General features: G+C 40.1%; 21 non-coding genes across 21 annotated transcripts in view; all 21 read right to left on the bottom strand.

Moving 5' to 3' along the window:
• Positions 1–3, bottom strand: part of LOC123738028 (5S ribosomal RNA) — a 119-nt gene extending 116 nt beyond the window's left edge. Inside the window, exon 1 of the ribosomal RNA XR_006767322.1 lies at positions 1–3. This exon is cut by the window's left edge and continues 116 nt beyond it. This is a non-coding gene — a ribosomal RNA (5S ribosomal RNA).
• A 139-nt stretch (positions 4–142) lies between these two features.
• Positions 143–261, bottom strand: LOC123738225 (5S ribosomal RNA). Its single transcript, XR_006767442.1, has one exon. It is a non-coding gene; the product is annotated as a 5S ribosomal RNA (ribosomal RNA).
• Positions 262–400: 139 nt separating this feature from the next.
• Positions 401–519, bottom strand: LOC123738248 (5S ribosomal RNA). The gene has a single exon (XR_006767465.1). It is a non-coding gene; the product is annotated as a 5S ribosomal RNA (ribosomal RNA).
• Positions 520–928: 409 nt separating this feature from the next.
• On the bottom strand, positions 929–1,047 carry LOC123738120 (5S ribosomal RNA). The gene has a single exon (XR_006767412.1). It is a non-coding gene; the product is annotated as a 5S ribosomal RNA (ribosomal RNA).
• Positions 1,048–1,187: 140 nt separating this feature from the next.
• LOC123738114 (5S ribosomal RNA) lies at positions 1,188–1,306 on the bottom strand. The gene has a single exon (XR_006767406.1). It is a non-coding gene; the product is annotated as a 5S ribosomal RNA (ribosomal RNA).
• A 139-nt stretch (positions 1,307–1,445) lies between these two features.
• LOC123738033 (5S ribosomal RNA) lies at positions 1,446–1,564 on the bottom strand. The gene has a single exon (XR_006767327.1). It is a non-coding gene; the product is annotated as a 5S ribosomal RNA (ribosomal RNA).
• A 409-nt stretch (positions 1,565–1,973) lies between these two features.
• Positions 1,974–2,092, bottom strand: LOC123738115 (5S ribosomal RNA). The gene has a single exon (XR_006767407.1). It is a non-coding gene; the product is annotated as a 5S ribosomal RNA (ribosomal RNA).
• A 139-nt stretch (positions 2,093–2,231) lies between these two features.
• On the bottom strand, positions 2,232–2,350 carry LOC123738064 (5S ribosomal RNA). Its single transcript, XR_006767357.1, has one exon. It is a non-coding gene; the product is annotated as a 5S ribosomal RNA (ribosomal RNA).
• Positions 2,351–2,489: 139 nt separating this feature from the next.
• Positions 2,490–2,608, bottom strand: LOC123738083 (5S ribosomal RNA). The gene has a single exon (XR_006767376.1). It is a non-coding gene; the product is annotated as a 5S ribosomal RNA (ribosomal RNA).
• A 6,022-nt stretch (positions 2,609–8,630) lies between these two features.
• Positions 8,631–8,749, bottom strand: LOC123738021 (5S ribosomal RNA). The gene has a single exon (XR_006767315.1). It is a non-coding gene; the product is annotated as a 5S ribosomal RNA (ribosomal RNA).
• A 139-nt stretch (positions 8,750–8,888) lies between these two features.
• Positions 8,889–9,007, bottom strand: LOC123738038 (5S ribosomal RNA). The gene has a single exon (XR_006767331.1). It is a non-coding gene; the product is annotated as a 5S ribosomal RNA (ribosomal RNA).
• A 139-nt stretch (positions 9,008–9,146) lies between these two features.
• Positions 9,147–9,265, bottom strand: LOC123738103 (5S ribosomal RNA). The gene has a single exon (XR_006767395.1). It is a non-coding gene; the product is annotated as a 5S ribosomal RNA (ribosomal RNA).
• A 409-nt stretch (positions 9,266–9,674) lies between these two features.
• On the bottom strand, positions 9,675–9,793 carry LOC123738020 (5S ribosomal RNA). Its single transcript, XR_006767314.1, has one exon. It is a non-coding gene; the product is annotated as a 5S ribosomal RNA (ribosomal RNA).
• Positions 9,794–9,932: 139 nt separating this feature from the next.
• Positions 9,933–10,051, bottom strand: LOC123738236 (5S ribosomal RNA). The gene has a single exon (XR_006767453.1). It is a non-coding gene; the product is annotated as a 5S ribosomal RNA (ribosomal RNA).
• A 139-nt stretch (positions 10,052–10,190) lies between these two features.
• Positions 10,191–10,309, bottom strand: LOC123738091 (5S ribosomal RNA). The gene has a single exon (XR_006767384.1). It is a non-coding gene; the product is annotated as a 5S ribosomal RNA (ribosomal RNA).
• A 409-nt stretch (positions 10,310–10,718) lies between these two features.
• Positions 10,719–10,837, bottom strand: LOC123738019 (5S ribosomal RNA). The gene has a single exon (XR_006767313.1). It is a non-coding gene; the product is annotated as a 5S ribosomal RNA (ribosomal RNA).
• Positions 10,838–10,976: 139 nt separating this feature from the next.
• On the bottom strand, positions 10,977–11,095 carry LOC123738080 (5S ribosomal RNA). Its single transcript, XR_006767373.1, has one exon. It is a non-coding gene; the product is annotated as a 5S ribosomal RNA (ribosomal RNA).
• A 139-nt stretch (positions 11,096–11,234) lies between these two features.
• Positions 11,235–11,353, bottom strand: LOC123738022 (5S ribosomal RNA). Its single transcript, XR_006767316.1, has one exon. It is a non-coding gene; the product is annotated as a 5S ribosomal RNA (ribosomal RNA).
• A 409-nt stretch (positions 11,354–11,762) lies between these two features.
• On the bottom strand, positions 11,763–11,881 carry LOC123738251 (5S ribosomal RNA). Its single transcript, XR_006767468.1, has one exon. It is a non-coding gene; the product is annotated as a 5S ribosomal RNA (ribosomal RNA).
• A 139-nt stretch (positions 11,882–12,020) lies between these two features.
• LOC123738234 (5S ribosomal RNA) lies at positions 12,021–12,139 on the bottom strand. Its single transcript, XR_006767451.1, has one exon. It is a non-coding gene; the product is annotated as a 5S ribosomal RNA (ribosomal RNA).
• A 139-nt stretch (positions 12,140–12,278) lies between these two features.
• On the bottom strand, positions 12,279–12,397 carry LOC123738238 (5S ribosomal RNA). Its single transcript, XR_006767455.1, has one exon. It is a non-coding gene; the product is annotated as a 5S ribosomal RNA (ribosomal RNA).
• Between the last annotated feature and the right edge of the window lie 103 nt (positions 12,398–12,500).

Genomic DNA, 12,500 nt, shown 5'->3' with positions numbered 1-12,500 from the left:
AGCGAGAAACAATCTCTTGCTACAACATATATAGTCAAAGTGAGTCTGATAAAACAGAAATTTAGTAAATTCATCATTAAATGCTTACTACAAGGCAGTGTTGCTGATGAAATAGTGCAAGAGCACACCCTCGTGGACAAAATGCTTACAGCACCTGGTATTCCCAGGCGGTCTCCCATCCAAGTACTAACCAGGCCCGACCCTGCTTAGCTTCCGAGATCAGACGAGATCGGGAGTACCCAGGCTGGTATGGCCGTAAGCGAGAAACAATCTCTTGCTACAACATATATAGTCAAAGTGAGTCTGATAAAACAGACATTTAGTCAATTCATCATTAAATGCTTACTACAAGGCAGTGTTGCTGATGAAATAGTGCAAGAGCACACCCTCGTGGACAAAATGCTTACAGCACCTGGTATTCCCAGGCGGTCTCCCATCCAAGTACTAACCAGGCCCGACCCTGCTTAGCTTCCGAGATCAGACGAGATCGGGAGTACCCAGGCTGATATGGCCGTAAGCGAGAAACAATCTCTTGCTACAACATATAGAGTCAAAGTGAGTGTGATAAACAGACATTGCATTTTCACCAATTAGATAAGCAGCTTGAACTTTGTGTCACTGAAAAAGTAGAAGAAATTACAAACACTGTTCCCATCACTTTTTAGCACAGGTAGTTGGATAAAATACAAACTTTATTTCCTTTCATCATTTGAACAGGGCAAAGGAGCATAAAGCACACACAAGCTGCATTCAGCAACAATATTCTTGTTTGTCTTATAAATACAAGGCAGATGCTAATTGAAAACACAAGGAAATTTGATCCTATTAAAAAGGCAGGAAGCTGCATTTAGTCAATTCATCATTAAATGCTTACTACAAGGCAGTGTTGCTGATGAAATAGTGCAAGAGCACACCCTCGTGGACAAAATGCTTACAGCACCTGGTATTCCCAGGCGGTCTCCCATCTAAGTACTAACCAGGCACGACCCTGCTTAGCTTCCGAGATCAGACGAGACCGGGCGTACCCAGGCTGGTATGGCCGTAAGCGAGAAACAATCTCTTGCTACAAACTATATTAGTCAAAGTGAGTCTGATAAAACAGACATTTAGTGAATTCATCATTAAATGCTTACTACAAGGCAGTGTTGCTGATGAAATAGTGCAAGAGCACACCCTCGTGGACAAAATGCTTACAGCACCTGGTATTCCCAGGCGGTCTCCCATCCAAGTACTAACCAGGCCCGACCCTGCTTAGCTTCCGAGATCAGACGAGATCGGGCGTACCCAGGCTGGTATGGCCGTAAGCGAGAAACAATCTCTTGCTACAACATATATAGTCAAAGTGAGTCTGATAAAACAGAAATTTAGTCAATTCATCATTAAATGCTTACAACAAGGCAGTGTTGCTGATGAAATAGTGCAAGAGCACACCCTCGTGGACAAAATGCTTACAGCACCTGGTATTCCCAGGCGGTCTCCCATCCAAGTACTAACCAGGCCCGACCCTGCTTAGCTTCCGAGATCAGACGAGATCGGGCGTACCCAAGCTGGTATTGCCGTAAGCGAGAAACAATCTCTTGCTACAACATATATAGTCAAAGTGAGTGTGATAAACAGACATTGCATTTTCACCAATTAGATAAGCAGCTTGAACTTTGTGTCACTGAAAAAGTAGAAGAAATTACAAACACTGTTCCCATCACTTTTTAGCACAGGTAGTTGGATAAAATACAAACTTTATTTCCTTTCATCATTTGAACAGGGCAAAGGAGCACAAAGCACACACAAGCTGCATTCAGCAACAATATTCTTGTTTGTCTTATAAATACAAGGCAGATGCTAATTGAAAACACAAGGAAATTTGATCCTATTAAAAAGGCAGGAAGCTGCATTTAGTCAATTCATCATTAAATGCTTACTACAAGGCAGTGTTGCTGATGAAATAGAGCAAGAGCACACCCTCGTGGACAAAATGCTTACAGCACCTGGTATTCCCAGGCGGTCTCCCATCCAAGTACTAAGCAGGCACGACCCTGCTTAGCTTCCGAGATCAGACGAGATCGGGCGTACCCAGGCTGGTATGGCCGTAAGCGAGAAACAATCTCTTGCTACAACATATATAGTCAAAGTGAGTCTGATAAAACAGACATTTAGTCTATTCATCATTAAATGCTTACTACAAGGCAGTGTTGCTGATGAAATAGTGCAAGAGCACACCCTCGTGGACAAAATGCTTACAGCACCTGGTATTCCCAGGCAGTCTCCCATCAAAGTACTAACCAGGCCCAACCCTGCTTAGCTTCCGAGATCAGACGAGATCGGGCGTACCCAGGCTGATATGGCCGTAAGCGAGAAACAATCTCTTGCTACAACATATATAGTCAAAGTGAGTCTGATAAAACAGAAATTTAGTCAATTCATCATTAAATGCTTACTACAAGGCAGTGTTGCTGATGAAATAGTGCAAGAGCACACCCTCGTGGACAAAATGCTTACAGCACCTGGTATTCCCAGGCAGTCTCCCATCGAAGTACTAACCAGGCCCGACCCTGCTTAGCTTCCGAGATCAGACGAGATCGGGCGTACCCAGGCTGATATGGCCGTAAGCGAGAAACAATCTCTTGCTACAACATATATAGTCAAAGTGAGTCTGATAAAACAGAAATTTAGTCAATTCATCATTAAATGCTTACTACAAGGCAGTGTTGCTGATGAAATAGTGCAAGAGCACACCCTCGTGGACAAAATGCTTACAGCACCTGGTATTCCCAGGCGGTCTCCCATCCAAGTACTAACCAGGCCCGACCCTGCTTAGCTTCCGAGATCAGACGAGATCGGGAGTACCTTTTTTTTTATCTTTTATTATGAAAAAACACATAATATTTACAATATTCAAACAATAATAATAAAAAGGATGAACAATTCATCCTTTTACAAAATCAAAAAAGAAAAGAAAATAAAACCAATTAAAAAACACAATCATCCACTAAAACCAATTAATAATTAAAAGCAAGTTTTCCATTTTGATCAATTTCGATAAAAGTGCTCCCCCACACAAACAGTTTTTCAAAATTACATCCTCCATATTTATATATTAGTTCAATATCTTTCTCTAAAATACTTTTAAATAAAACCTCCACACTCACAATTTTCCCTTCATAATGTCCTAAATTCCTTCTTTGTCTTACAGCGTATCTAGCATGGCTAAGAACAAAATTCATCAAATTAATATTAAAAACTTTGCTTTTTCCATTTATACCAAATAGAAACAACCTCCTCCACTCAACCCCATTTACAATATCTTCTCCCCAATGTTGTTCTAAAAGCCCCTTTATAAACTCATGAAACCCTTGTAATCTACTACATTCAATAAAAAAGTGCATAAAATTTTCCACCTCCGTACCACAAATATCACATTCTCTTTTAATGTCTCTATTTATTTGATGTAAAACCACGTTCGTAAAAAATCCTATTATGTTTCAATTTAAAATCATTATCTTCACATTCTATAGAATTATATTTGACATTGACATTCTTCCATATTGATTTTACATCTATATTTACAAATACCCTAGACCACACTTTTTCTGAAGCAGGAGCTTTTATCTCTCTTAAAATACATTTTTCATAAATCTTTTTAACTTTCAAACCTGATAAAACATGTTTCTCCCCATTACTTTCATAATATAAAACCGGTAAACCCTTAGCCCTCTCAACCACCTCTGTATTTATTAAAAGCACCCATTCTTCAGGAATACACCCTAAAATTCTCTTATACATATTTTCTATTGTAGTTTTACTTATTTCATCTTCTACTTCACAAACATTATCATAGATCGCTTGTACAGTAAGAAACCCTGGAATGACCTCGTATAAAATATCCCCAATCTGTCTCATCCCAGCCCTCATAAAATATTTACAAAACAACATCTTATTATTATATTGTATCTTGGGATTTAAGAAAATTGGCTGATTTAAAATATTGTCTAAAATGGTACACTCATAATAAATATTTGGTAAAAACTCCCCCCCAAGCTTCAAACACTTCTCTATAAAACAATGGTATATTACTTAACATTTCTTTTTTCATGCACATCAATAAACCATTGTCCCCCATCCTCCCAACCTCCTGCAAATACTCCTTAAAAAATCTTTTCCATCCATAATCTAGTTCACCATATAAATATTTCCGTACCATTTTAACTCTAATTGCTTTTTTCCTTACATTTAAATCCACCAACTTCAAACCCCCCTCCTCATATCCTGCAATCAATGTTTTAAAAGAAATTTTCGCTCCTTTCCCATCCCATAAAAAATCAACTAAAATCGTATTCATTTCAGATAAAACCCATTCTGGTACATCTAAAACGTTCATGACATGAATAAAAATTGACATCAGCAAGGAATTTACAACAATTACTTTCCCTTTTAATTTCAAAGCCCTCCCCCTCCACATATTTACTACCTTCCTAACTTTATTTATAACCCCACTCCATGTCAGATCCCTAGCTTCTTGTTCCTTCACCCCTAAAAACACACCTAACACCTTAAAATAATCATTTACCACCTTAAAAGGAAAAGTCCCCTCATTATTCTTCCCAACATACATTATTACTGACTTTTCCATATTCACTTTAGCTCCTGAGGCTTTCTCATATACTTTAAAACACTCCATCACCCTTTTAACACTTCCCTCATCTCTGACTGTAATTGTGGTATCGTCTGCATATTGATGAATTAAACTAAAACCTCCTTGCGGAGTCTCTACACAATTTATAAAATGATCTTTTTTAAGGTATGCCGCTAAGGGTTCTACCGATAAAACAAACAATAAAGCTGATAAAGGGCACCCCTGTCTCACTGACCTCTCAAGAATAAAAGAATCTGTTAAAACCCCATTACATTTAACCCTACTTTTAGCCTTTCTATATAATAATTTTATCCATCTTATTATACCATTTCCAAACCCATACTTTTCCAGTACCCTAAACATAAAATCATGTTCCACCCTGTCAAAAGCTTTATTAAAATCTATACTTAAAACAATCCCCCCCATCTTGTCACTATTCATTTTATTTATCACATCTCTAAGTGTAGTTATGGTATCTGCTATATCTCTTCCAGGCACACTATAATTTTGTGTAGGTGCTATAATATCATTTAAAACCATCTTCATCCTATTTGCCAGTATCTTAGCTAAAATCTTATAATCTGAGTTTAATAAACTAATTGGCCTATAATTTTCTAGTTTCAGTTTGCTCCCCTTATTTTTATATAAAATCGATATCAGCCCTGTCACCATGGAATCTGAAACAGTATCATTGTCTTCCATATATTGATATACTTCTAATAAAATAGGTGCTAAAATACTTTCATACATTTTATAAAACTCTGCAATTAGTCCATCTACTCCAGGACTTTTATTTATTTGTAAACCCTTAATTGCATCTTTCACTTCATCCATTGTTATCTTCCTATCACACATTTGCTTATCTTCAACACCAATTTGCACATCCACACTACTTAAAATCTCTTTTACACACCCCTCCTCCACCTCCCCTTTCTTAAATAAATCCTTATAAAAATTCTGTACAGTTTCTAATATTTCAACATAATCATTTACCACTTCACCCTTTACATTTTCAATCTCACTAATATATGATTTCGTCTGTTTAGTTTTTTCTAAACCAAGAAAAAACATAAAACATATTTTGCCCTACTTCTAATAATTGCACCCTTACACTTCTCTATTTCACATTTGCTCAATTTTGCTTTTAAATCTAAAAACCTTTCAATAGTATAATCAGGATCACTATCACATTTCTTCATTTCTTCATTCAATTTTGTTCTTAAATAATTTTCTGCTCTTATCATCCTACTCCTCTTCTTCCTTGCATATCTAATACTAAAAACTTTTATTTTTTCTTTAACATTTTCCCACCACTTGCACTTATCATTCCCTTTTTGCTTATCCTCCATTTCATCTTCTATCAAAGATTTAAGTCGTTTCCCGTATTCCTCATCACCTAGATACCCTGCATTCATACACCATATTCCCCCCCCTCTCCTTTCCTTATCTAACCCCACCGAAAATGTTAACCCAGCATGATCACTAAAAGTTGTAAAAATATATTTAATATCCTTCATAAAATTCCTTAACCCTTCATTTACTAAAACCAAATCTATCCGTGTCTGTTTCAATTCCCCTAAAACCACCTGCCTTCTAGAAAATTCTCTCTTATTCGGATTCTCCTCCCTCCATATATCAATTAAATTGTTTTCAACCATCATTTTCCTTAAAACCCCCCTAGATACATCACTTCTAAAAATAGCTCCCCTTGTCATATCTAGTCTATCCATTTTTACATTAAAATCCCCAACTAAAATACAGTTTCCCTTGCACCATTTCGCTAATTCTAAAAATAAATTCCTTCTCTCTATTTCATTATTCGGCGCATAAATATTTATAATCCTAAAAACCCTACTCATATACTCAAAGTCTAAAATTAAAATCCGCCCATTATTATCATTATATATCTTCTTCACATTTTCTACTACATCCTTCCTTATTAAAATTGCAACCCCACATGAATTCCCCCTACCATTGTTTACATAAATAAAATCCCTCCATATTTTCTGTACTTCTAAAACACACATATTATCCCAGTGCGTCTCTTGAATACATAAAATATCAGAATTCTTTATGTGTACTATTCTATTAAATGTTCCTATTGTTCTCAACCCATTCGCATTTATCGACATTATTGTGACCATACTAATAAATAATAAAATTATAAAATATAATTTCATTATCCTCTACCTTTTATCCAGTTTCTTTCCTCTTCCACCCTTTCTCTCCCCCCCTCCGCTGCTTTCCTCTTCCTGTATCCTCCTCTCATTCTTTCAAACTTTTCCCCATCATCCGAGTCCGATATCTCCTCCAAGTCCATTTCATCCAGCCAACTTTTCTTCTTTACACCCTCGTCCGTTGTGCTCCCCGTGTTCATCGCCGATTCTGGAATGTTCGTTGTGCTCCCCGTGTTCTCCGCCGTTTCTGGAATGTTCATCTCCGTCTCATGTGTAGTCGTCGTTGTGCTCCCCGTGTTCATCGCCGTTTCTGGAATGTTCGTTGTGCTCCCCGCGTTCATCTCCGTCTCATATATTGTCGTCGTTGTGCTCCCCGTGTTCATACCCGTCTCTGTTATTGTCATTAAACTTAAAACCCTCTCCATTTCTTCACCCCCCGAGTTACTTGTTTGTGCTGTGCTTTCCCCTAAAACCTGTGAGTCCCCCGAGTTTCCCCCCAGTCCACTCCCCCCCTCCTCCTGAAAACTCCATCTTCTTATTTCTGAATCCATGCTGCTCCCAATTTCGTTAATCTTCTGGTCTTCCTTCTTCTCCCTTCTTCCTTCCTCCGTCTCTCCACCTTCCACCACATCATCTCCTCCATCTTCTTCTCCTTCTTCCGACAATACAACTGCTTCCTCGAATAGTACTTGACTCCCCTCTTCAGTCATAACTTCTCCACAGTTGCATTCCGCCAATCTCTTTCTGCATCTACCACAAACATTCCTTTCCTTCTCTCCGACACACTCTCTCGCATAATGGCCTTGATTGCCGCACTTGAAACACTTGAATTCAGGGCAATCTTTAACTATGTGCCCAGGTTGTATGCACAATCGACAAACTCTGACCTGCTTGTCATGGATCACCCTGAAGTATTCAGCTCCTTCCAGCGTCTCAATTTTTGTGGAATATGGCAATGATGTGACTTTTTCCGTAAATTTAACTTGTTCCGTCAACCACCTCCGTTCCAGGCCAAACTCTCCTCCTTATCTCCGATACGGCCGTTACTCCCCAGCTTCTCAACTTGTCCAGTATCACTTTATCTTCTATATATACCGGTAGATTCATAAAAGACACCACCAATTCATTAATATTCACATCTCTCGCCAGTATCTTGTTGTCCTTTATCCGTATACCGTCCATTAGCCGTTCTTTACCTTTTCCGTTTCTCATCGTAATTTCATATTTCTTATCTCCTTTCATTCGGCATCCCACCACCTCTCCACACGTCTCCTTAATTGCTCGTAGTAATTCCATCGTCGTCACCTTTTCTTCTCCCACCAACTCAATTGCCACCGTGTATTCTTTTCCATATTTCATTCCTCCTTTTTCGTTTTCCTTCCGTTGCGCATTTTCGTTGTCTTTGTCCGTTCCGTTTGTCGTTGCCATGTTGTCCGTCATTGTGAATCAAAAATGAAAGCAAAAAAACCTCCCCCAGGCAGCAAAACTGCAGGGGGGGAAAACTAAACAAAACTAAAAACTATCCAAATGAAAAAACAATAAATTATATTGCAAAATCCAAAAAAGAAACGAAAATAGCTCTCGAGCAAACACTCTCAAGCAAACACTCACAGCTCAATTACTCGCACCTGTCGTCACTTCTCCAATCAAGGATTAGCGCCCCCAGGCTGGTATGGCCGTAAGCGAGAAACAATCTCTTGCTACAACATATATAGTCAAAGTGAGTCTGATAAAACAGACATTAAGTCAATTCATCATTAAATGCTTAATACAAGGCAGTGTTGGTGATGAAATAGTGCAAGAGCACACCCTCGTGGACAAAATGCTTACAGCACCTGGTATTCCCAGGCGGTCTCCCATCCAAGTACTAACCAGGCCCGACCCTGCTTAGCTTTCGAGATCAGACGAGATCGGGCGTACCCAGGCTGGTATGGCCGTAAGCAAGAAACAATCTCTTGCTACAACATATATAGTCAAAGTGAGTCTGATAAAACAGACATTAAGTCAATTCATCATTAAATGCTTAATACAAGGCAGTGTTGCTGATGAAATAGTGCAAGAGCACACCCTCGTGGACAAAATGCTTACAGCACCTGGTATTCCCAGGGGGTCTCCCATCCAAGTACTAACCAGGCCCGACCCTGCTTCGCTTCCGAGATCAGACGAGATCGGGCGTACCCAGGCTGGTATTGCCGTAAGCAAGAAACGATCTCTTGCTACAACATATATAGTCAAAGTGAGTCTGATAAAACAGACATTAAGTCAATTCATCATTAAATGCTTAATACAAGGCAGTGTTGCTGATGAAATAGTGCAAGAGCACACCCTCGTGGACAAAATGCTTACAGCACCTGGTATTCCCAGGCGGTCTCCCATCCAAGTACTAACCAGGCCCGACCCTGCTTAGCTTCCGAGATCAGACGAGATCGGGCGTACCCAGGCTGGTATGGCCGTAAGCGAGAAACAATCTCTTGCTACAACATATATAGTTAAAATGAGTCTGATAAACAGACATTGCATTTTCACCAATTAGATAAGCAGCTTGAACTTTGTGTCACTGAAAAAGTAGAAGAAATTACAAACACTGTTCCCATCACTTTTTAGCACAGGTAGTTGGATAAAATACCAACTTTATTTCCTTTCATCATTTGAACAGGGCAAAGGAGCACAAAGCACACACAAGCTGCATTCAGCAACAATATTCTTGTTTGTCTCATAAATACAAGGCAGATGCTAATTGAAAACACAAGGAAATTTGATCCTATTAAAAAGGCAGGAAGCTGCATTTAGTCAATTCATCATTAAATGCTTACTACAAGGCAGTGTTGCTGATGAAATAGTGCAAGAGCACACCCTCGTGGACAAAATGCTTACAGCACCTGGTATTCCCAGGCGGTCTCCCATCCAAGTACTAACCAGGCCCGACCCTGCTTAGCTTTCGAGATCAGACGAGATCGGGCGTACCCAGGCTGGTATGGCCGTAAGCGAGAAACAATCTCTTGCTACAACATATATAGTCAAAGTGAGTCTGATAAAACAGACATTAAGTCAATTCATCATTAAATGCTTAATACAAGGCAGTGTTGCTGATGAAATAGTGCAAGAGCACACCCTCGTGGACAAAATGCTTACAGCACCTGGTATTCCCAGGGGGTCTCCCATCCAAGTACTAACCAGGCCCGACCCTGCTTCGCTTCCGAGATCAGACGAGATCGGGCGTACCCAGGCTGGTATGGCCGTAAGCGAGAAACAATCTCTTGCTACAACATATATAGTCAAAGTGAGTCTGATAAAACAGACATTTAGTCAATTCATCATTAAATGCTTACTACAAGGCAGTGTTGCTGATGAAATAGTGCAAGAGCACACCCTCGTGGACAAAATGCTTACAGCACCTGGTATTCCCAGGCGGTCTCCCATCCAAGTACTAACCAGGCCCGACCCTGCTTAGCTTCCGAGATCAGACGAGATCGGGCGTACCCAGGCTGGTATGGCCGTAAGCGAGAAACAATCTCTTGCTACAACATATATAGTTAAAATGAGTCTGATAAACAGACATTGCATTTTCACCAATTAGATAAGCAGCTTGAACTTTGTGTCACTGAAAAAGTAGAAGAAATTACAAACACTGTTCCCATCACTTTTTAGCACAGGTAGTTGGATAAAATACCAAGTTTATTTCCTTTCATCATTTGAACTGGGCAAAGGAGCACAAAGCACACACAAGCTGCATTCAGCAACAATATTCTTGTTTGTCTTATAAATACAAGGCAGATGCTAATTGAAAACACAAGGAAATTTGATCCTATTAAAAAGGCAGGAAGCTGCATTTAGTCAATTCATCATTAAATGCTTAATACAAGGCAGTGTTGCTGATGAAATAGTGCAAGAGCACACCCTCGTGGACAAAATGCTTACAGCACCTGGTATTCCCAGGCGGTCTCCCATCCAAGTACTAACCAGGCCCGACCCTGCTTAGCTTTCGAGATCAGACGAGATCGGGCGTACCCAGGCTGGTATGGCCGTAAGCAAGAAACAATCTCTTGCTACAACATATATAGTCAAAGTGAGTCTGATAAAACAGACATTTAGTCAATTCATCATTAAATGCTTAATACAAGGCAGTGTTGCTGATGAAATAGTGCAAGAGCACACCCTCGTGGACAAAATGCTTACAGCACCTGGTATTCCCAGGCGGTCTCCCATCCAAGTACTAACCAGGCCCGACCCTGCTTAGCTTCCGAGATCAGACGAGATCGGGCGTACCCAGGCTGGTATGGCCGTAAGCGAGAAACAATCTCTTGCTACAACATATATAGTCAAAGTGAGTCTGATAAAACAGACATTTAGTCAATTCATCATTAAATGCTTAATACAAGGCAGTGTTGCTGATGAAATAGTGCAAGAGCACACCCTCGTGGACAAAATGCTTACAGCACCTGGTATTCCCAGGCGGTCTCCCATCCAAGTACTAACCAGGCCCGACCCTGCTTAGCTTCCGAGATCAGACGAGATCGGGCGTACCCAGGCTGGTATGGCCGTAGGCGAGAAACAATCTCTTGCTACAACATATATAGTCAAAATGAGTCTGATAAACAGACATTGCATTTTCACCAATTAGATAAGCAGCTTGAACTTTGTGTCACTGAAAAAGTAGAAGAAATTACAAACACTGTTCCCATCACTTTTTAGCACAGGTAGTTGGATAAAATACCAACTTTATTTCCTTTCATCATTTGAACAGGGCAAAGGAGCACAAAGCACACACAAGCTGCATTCAGCAACAATATTCTTGTTTGTCTTATAAATACAAGGCAGATGCTAATTGAAAACACAAGGAAATTTGATCCTATTAAAAAGGCAGGAAGCTGCATTTAGTCAATTCATCATTAAATGCTTAATACAAGGCAGTGTTGCTGATGAAATAGTGCAAGAGCACACCCTCGTGGACAAAATGCTTACAGCACCTGGTATTCCCAGGCGGTCTCCCATCCAAGTACTAACCAGGCCCGACCCTGCTTAGCTTTCGAGATCAGACGAGATCGGGCGTACCCAGGCTGGTATGGCCGTAAGCAAGAAACAATCTCTTGCTACAACATATATAGTCAAAGTGAGTCTGATAAAACAGACATTAAGTCAATTCATCATTAAATGCTTAATACAAGGCAGTGTTGCTGATGAAATAGTGCAAGAGCACACCCTCGTGGACAAAATGCTTACAGCACCTGGTATTCCCAGGGGGTCTCCCATCCAAGTACTAACCAGGCCCGACCCTGCTTCGCTTCCGAGATCAGACGAGATCGGGCGTACCCAGGCTGGTATGGCCGTAAGCAAGAAACAATCTCTTGCTACAACATATATAGTCAAAGTGAGTCTGATAAAACAGACATTTAGTCAATTCATCATTAAATGCTTAATACAAGGCAGTGTTGCTGATGAAATAGTGCAAGAGCACACCCTCGTGGACAAAATGCTTACAGCACCTGGTATTCCCAGGCGGTCTCCCATCCAAGTACTAACCAGGCCCGACCCTGCTTAGCTTCCGAGATCAGACGAGATCGGGCGTACCCAGGCTGGTATGGCCGTAAGTGAGAAACAATCTCTTGCTACAACATATATAGTTAAAATGAGTCTGATAAACAGACATTGCATTTTCACCAATTAGATAAGCAGCTTGAACTTTGTGTCACTGA

The sequence above is a fragment of the Salmo salar genome, unplaced genomic scaffold (genome assembly GCF_905237065.1).
Source record: "Salmo salar unplaced genomic scaffold, Ssal_v3.1, whole genome shotgun sequence".
Taxonomy (NCBI): domain Eukaryota; kingdom Metazoa; phylum Chordata; class Actinopteri; order Salmoniformes; family Salmonidae; genus Salmo; species Salmo salar.
The sequence above is the reverse complement of the archived record's forward strand: the minus strand, read 5'-3'. Positions and strand labels throughout refer to the sequence as shown.